The following is a 6,993-nucleotide window of genomic DNA, read 5'->3' as shown; positions in this document are numbered from 1 at the left end:
AACAAGACAAACTGTTCCATTGCAGTCGTAAAGAGTTTAGTGCCTTTTATCTGGAAATGAAACCGACTCAGGTCAGCTTTTATCAAATTGTAAAATGGCTTTGACACTTTGGATTCAAGAGTCTGACCTTTTCTTACAGGAAGCGTTCTTCACCGGTCTGGCTATTGGGCGGTCCGTTGGTGAGGGTCATCAGTCATTAGTCCATGAGAGGTGGTCGATATGGCTTTCTGACTTCCTGTTTGAAAGGTGGCGAGGCTGTGCGTATTGGATGAAATGTTGGCGTAGTGATTCCAGACGTGATCCTTCAAAACATTATGAAAGTTCTATCCATCACTGCACCCTTTCAGCATTACCTAAGATTCAGTGCGGGCTGGGAAACCGAAATAAGGTTTCGTGAAGGATAAAAGGGTATTATCTATATCCACTAACCACCTGACCCTTGCGTAGGAGCCATTACTCATTTCCTCCCTCTCCTTCCTGTTCTCCGAGCACAAACGAAGGCTCTTTGTAGAGCAGAACACTTTACTCAAGCACTGCAGCGCTATTATTGGAACAGACTCTTTTATTCCCACCCTTTCAGTCTCATTATTCCTCAAACTAACAGAACACCCACCACTTCCACTCTCCTCTTCCTCTACCTTCCTGTTCTTTGCACCAGCCGTTCTCCAGGGACACGAGGGACTTTGAAGGTGTCTCCTGGGATAAGCTTGATTTAAGGGAACGGGACTGGTGGATTATCACACTTTAATCAGTGTTTCTTCTTTCTGTTCTTCTTCTTTCCTGCAAATACACACGCACACTCATTCACACTAGTTTAGACACTTTACTGTGAATGTCCTCAGAAGGGGCAAAGAATTGTAGAATGGATGTTTTGTTTTTTTGTTTTTTCATAGTTCTTGAAACTCTTCAGAAGACTTGAAAAATGGCTAAGTTCCTCAAGATTTTTATTTTTTTTGGCATGCAGTTTGAGTATAACTACACAGTATATAATTGTACACTACCGTTCAAAAGTTTGGGGTCATGTAAGATGTTGCTTTTAGTATTTTTATACAAACAATAATGTAATTTATTCATGTGATGGCAAAGCTGAATTTCATTTCCCCAGTCTTCAGTGTCACGTGATCCTTCAGAAATCAGTCTAATATGCTAATTTGGAGCTTAAGAAGCATTTCTTATTCTCAGTGTTGAATAAAGCTTTTTGGAAAGAATTATTCTAGGATTCTTTGATTAAACAGATCAAAAGAACAGCATTTATTTGAAATATAAATCTTTTGTAACATTGTCTTTGTCACTTAATTAGTAATTCATTTGTAATCTTACTGATCCCAAACTTTTGAACTGTGTGTGTGTGTGTGTGTGTGTGTGTGTGTGTGTGTGTTTTGAGTATATTTTTACTATAATATAAAATTATATTTTGTATATTTACATTTTATATGTTATGATATATTTTATATTTGTATTAACCAGCACAATTTTGGCATAAAAGGGGTAGAGTAGACACATGTGGTGGGATTGCTAGGGTCTTTCAGAAGGTTTAATCAAAATCTCATTTCTCTTCTCCAATAATCACATTTTAGGAGATCTAAATTGAGTTTTCTTTCCTTCATGTGGACAATCCGTAGAGGAGACACACATCTTACCGTGTGGTAATTTCCTCACATTAGTAAGCTAATATTTAGTCCCAACACCCGGTGAAGCAGTAATCAAGAGCTTCCTCTTTCTCTTTTTCTCTTTACTCTTTCTCTCTCAGTTCTTCAAGAATTGCTCTGAATGTCAGTGAAGTGATTATATGTAAATGCATGCTAACAGCTCGCTTTTTTTTACTCTTTCTCCTTCGTGCTCCTACCCTTTACTTAGTGTCTCCTTTCTCTGCCACAGTGCCATAGTCGGCATGGGCAATACAGAGGTGACATTTCAGGCAGACAGATTATGCCCCACTCCAATTAATTTCTCCTCCCTTCCCACCGTTAAATACACAATCAGGCAAAGGCAAAATGTCAGCAAAACAAACGAGCAACTGCCACATGACTGACAATTACCGCAAAGCGGCTCAGAAATGCCAATATGTTGAAAGCACCACCGCCTCCTGAGATGAATGAAGGGGCAAACATCCTTGTTTGGGGCTGTGAAGTGCGCGTGTGTGTGTGTGTGTGTGTGTGTGTGTGTGTGTGTGTGTGTGTGTGTGTGTGTGTGTGTGTGTGTGATTTTGTCAAGTTCAATTACACCACACTGATCTTTTTGTACTCTTTCTCTTTTGTCTTTATAGGATGTGTTGTAGAGCATATTCGCTAGAGGGAGAAAAGCTAAAAGCGTCTCTTTTTTGTTTCATCAAACATCACATGCATTTGGACGTCTCTATTCCCTCCTGTCAATATGATGGCATATTTGCACAGGGATCTATTCTCTTTAATAATGTCATTCTTACTTCACAACTAACTCAACTGATGTTCCTATAGGGTCATTCTTCAATCATGCTGGAGAACATCATCAGGTTTTGCACAAATTTGTGGAGTTCATGCATTTCATTTGCTGTTGTCATTAAAGCAAAAGCAGGCCATATTAAATGCTAAAAATAGCATTTAGTGGGGCCAATACAATGACACAAACATCTAATGAAATGATCCTGAACACATGGAGAGCAGGGTGTTGTGTCATAGACAACAAAAACCGCAATACGATTTTCCCAAGTAATAAATGTTCATCGATCAACATATTTTGTTGATCCTGGAACAACATTTCTGTCCAAAAATGTAGTCCCTGATACCTAGATCTAAACCTAACCCTAACTAATTCCTGAAATCAGAGGGAAATGATAGGTGAATAACACTGATGTAGAAGCACCTAACCCTGGTTGTATGCCTAAACTTTACATAAACTGTAAACTTGTCGCTTAAATGATTGATTAGATTAGAATGTTGTTCCAGGATCAACAAAGATGTTTATGAAATCACCTTCATCCAAAAATCACTGCAGATGCAGCTAAAATGCTACATTTTTACATTTATATTTGAATGTTTGTTGATTTCTTGGACAAACATGGATAATGCAACATATTTTTAGTTGCTGTCACAATCTGCACTGCATAGTAACCTGGCAACAAGCCATCACAAAATGTATGAAATTAATCCAGACACCACTGTGCAAACTCTTTACCAGGTTTGAAATGAGAATTTGAATTTGGAATGAGAATTATAATTAATATCTAAAGGCCAGTTCTGCCCTAAAACACTGTAAAAATGAGTGTTACAATTAGCTTTCACAAGTTCCCTGGATTGAACTTTGGATAACTCAAATATCCAAATGTCATTCAAAACAACTTCACATTACAAGTTGAGAAAACTTTAAATATCGATGCAGAACACTTTATTAAATTTGAAACATTTTTTAACAGTGACAGGCAAACACTGTTTTCACAGTATAGTACTACTTACAGTGGGTACGGAAAGTATTCATACCCCCGGTAAATATGATCAAAAATGGCTGTAAAAAAATAAATCTTTCATTCAAAAAATTTGATCTTTCATTCAAAAAATTGGCAAAAATCTAACCTTTCATTGAAGTAAAAGAATTCAAATTGGGGGGGAAATCACATTATGAAATAAATGTTTTTCTCCAAAACTCGTTGGCCACAATTATTCATACCCCTAGAATGTTTTATGAATAAAATATCTCTGAAGTATATTCACATTAATATTTACCTTTTTTAGCACACCAGGGGGACTAGGAACATGAAATTGTCCAGCTATGACTTCTTGTTTCACAGGATTTTAAATATGAGGAAACACAAAGGCCAAATTCCCTGAATCATCCATCACAATGTGTAAAACCAAATAATACAGTTCTGATTTGCAGCAAAAGATTGTTGAGCATCACAAAATAGAAAGTGGCTAAAGAATTGAAAATACCCATTTTGACCATCAGGGCAATAATTAAGAAGTTATAATCAAGTAAAAATGTTACAAATCTGCCAGGAAGAGGACGTGTGTCTATATTGTCTTAATGCACGGTGAGGAGGATGGTTTGAGTGGCCAAAGACTCTTCAAGGATCAAAGATGGAGAATTGCAGAGATTAGTTGAGTCTTGGGGTCAGAAAGCCTATTAAAAAAAAAATCAAACAACCCCTACATCCCCACATGTTGTTTGGGAGGGTTTCAAGAAAAATCCTCCTCGCTCCTCCAAAAACAAACTCCAGCATATTCAGTTGTCAGACACGATTGGATCTTCAAAAGGGACCGGATTCTGTGGTCAGATGAAACTAAAAAAAATGGCTTTTTGGCAGCAAACACGCTAGATGGGTTTGGTGCACACAAGAATAAAAAGTACCCCATGTGTACAATTTAATATACCACTGGATCTTTAATGTTGTGGGCCTATTTTTCTGCTGGAGGTCCTGGACTTCTTATTCAGATACATGGCATTGTGGATTCTATCAAATATCAATGGATAAAAAAATACAAACCGGGCGGCTTCTGCTAGAAATCTTATAATGGGCCATGGTTGGATCTTCCATCAGGACAACGGTGCAAAACAAACATCAAAATCAACACAAAAATGGGTAACTGAGCACAAAATGAAGCTTCTGCCATGACCGTCCCAGTCCCCTGACCTGATGAGTGGGGTGAACTGAAGAGAAGAAGCACCAACATGAACTTGTGAATCTGAAGGATCTGGAGAGATTCTGTATGGAGGAATGGTCTCTGATCTCTTGTCAGGTGTTCTCCAAACTCATCAGGCATTATAGGAGAAGACTCAGAGCTGTTATCTTGGCAAAAGGAGATTGCAAAAAGGTATTTACTAAAAGGGTATGAATAATTGTGGCCAACGTGTTTTGGAGAAAAACATTTATTTCATAATGTGATTTCCCCCCCAATTTGAATTCTTTTACTTCAATGAAAGGTTAGAATTTTGCCAATTTTTTGAACGAAAGATCACATTTTTTGAATGAAAGATTTATTTTTTACAGCCATTTTTGATCATATTTACCGGGGGTATGAATACTTTCCGTACCCACTGTATATAGGCCTAAAGTTTTGTCATAATGTCCTAATTTTTTCATTGATTTACTCTTTATAAATCCCCCCTCTCTCTCTCTCATATAAATGGATGGATGGATGGATGGATGGATGGATGATAGATAAAACTAATAATTTTAGTTTGGTCATAATTTCCAAGGTTTTGTTGTTGTTGTTGAAAGAACTCGAATTAAAATATAAATCACAAGTTTAAAGGATTATGCATTTCACACATAAGTAAAAGAAATATATCCTTTTTAAAACTTAAAATGTCATGTTGGAAAAATGATGGTCTGAAAGCATGTATCAAGTACGCAGCGTAATTAAAAGTTTTTGGCACAGAAGTTTAGTTTTCTCGCTATTTTACCAAAATTACCAGTTTTCCTCCTCGTTTGAAGGCTTCACATCTGACAGATGCCTGTTCTGCTTGGAAGTGTCGGAAAGGTGACGGTGTCGCCAGATTGAGAGATGAACATCTGTAGTGGAGCTCCCTCCCTGTGTGGAGGTAAAACAGAACAAACCTACCATCAACACAACCACAGTTTCAAGCTGTTTCTCTTGGAAAACAATTCGAGCAGAACAGCAGAACAGCATCTCTCCCTGTCAGGCCATCTGTTGCACCTTTAAAGCCTACAGCATGCCCTTAAAAGAGAAACACACAGAGGCAGAGATGGAGAAATATCCCCCAGAATGAGTTTAAACATAGGGGACAGACCTACAAAATGACTTGAGGGAAGAGTAGTGGAAACAGAACTAGAGAGTGGATTTAGGAACAGGGAGAGCAAGACAGCAAGTTGTTTTTCATTTACCAGCCTTTGTTTTGTTTTTTTCATTTATCAGTTTCTTTATTTTGGCATGATATATTACATATTTATTTAGCCTACGTAAGGAAAATACGAATGGTGCATATCACTCATGCCAAATGCTGTCTGTTCATGCTGCTTGCATATATAGGGTCATTTACATAATTTTTCATTTAGTATTTACTCAAAAAAGAGGTTTTAGACGATATCAGCATAAATCATCTTTACTTCTTGTTGTAAATGCATTAAAGTGGCGAACAGTTATCATTATGACCAGCAATAATTATTTACTTTTTATTATGGTTACATAATAATGTCAATCTATACTCATCATCTTTTCATTTTCAAAAAATGACAACATGTTAATGACAACAATAGACCAATCAAACCAAACACAGTTTAGAGATGCTTTATGAGTGTTTATTAATAATATTATAATTATCAAAATATGTTATAAAATAAAATACATTTATTTGTTTTATAATAAAATACTAAATAAGATATAATAATGTATGCTGATATTGTCCAAAACTCCACTTTACCTACGGCATTTCCAAACTTCTGAGGGCACTGTGTCTGGGTATGAGATGCACATACTGTATGTGTATATGTCAAAGTAATAGTTCACACACATATTCAGTTTTTCATCATTTTGACACTTATTACTCTGGCGTTTTCTTCGCCAGGGTTTCACCTTTCAGAGCCGGCCTGCATTAACATCTGTTTTCAGCTCTGATAACAGCGTCAGCCTTTTCAAAGCCCAGAAATATCAAGTCACTCAAAACACATTGTTTATGACTGATGAGGCTCAAGGCTGTGGCATGAAAGGTTATAAATAATTATTTCCCAAGTCAGATAATAAATCAAAGACTGAGTCATCTTGGAAACACAATGGGCTTCCCTCACTATATCTACTCTTATTTGTATACCATATCCAGTCTGTGTTGTAGAGAAGCATCTTTCTCTCTGTCTGCTTGGCTTTTTCCATTCTCTAACGAAAGGTTTTTACGTTTGCCTACAGGTGACAAAGATCAGGTGTGTGGGAAATCTCGTTGTGTCTCGCAAGAGATACTGAAGGGAAAAGAAGAGCGACAGAGACTGTATGTAGGATGTACTGAAGTAAGTGTAAAGAAAAGCCTTCATCCAGATCACTGTCTTCTAGGCCAGTGGTTTACAAC

This window comes from Abramis brama (genome assembly GCF_963993115.1).
Source record: "Abramis brama genome assembly, chromosome: 14".
In the NCBI taxonomy this organism is placed as follows: domain Eukaryota; kingdom Metazoa; phylum Chordata; class Actinopteri; order Cypriniformes; family Leuciscidae; genus Abramis; species Abramis brama.
This window is presented reverse-complemented; position numbering follows the sequence as displayed.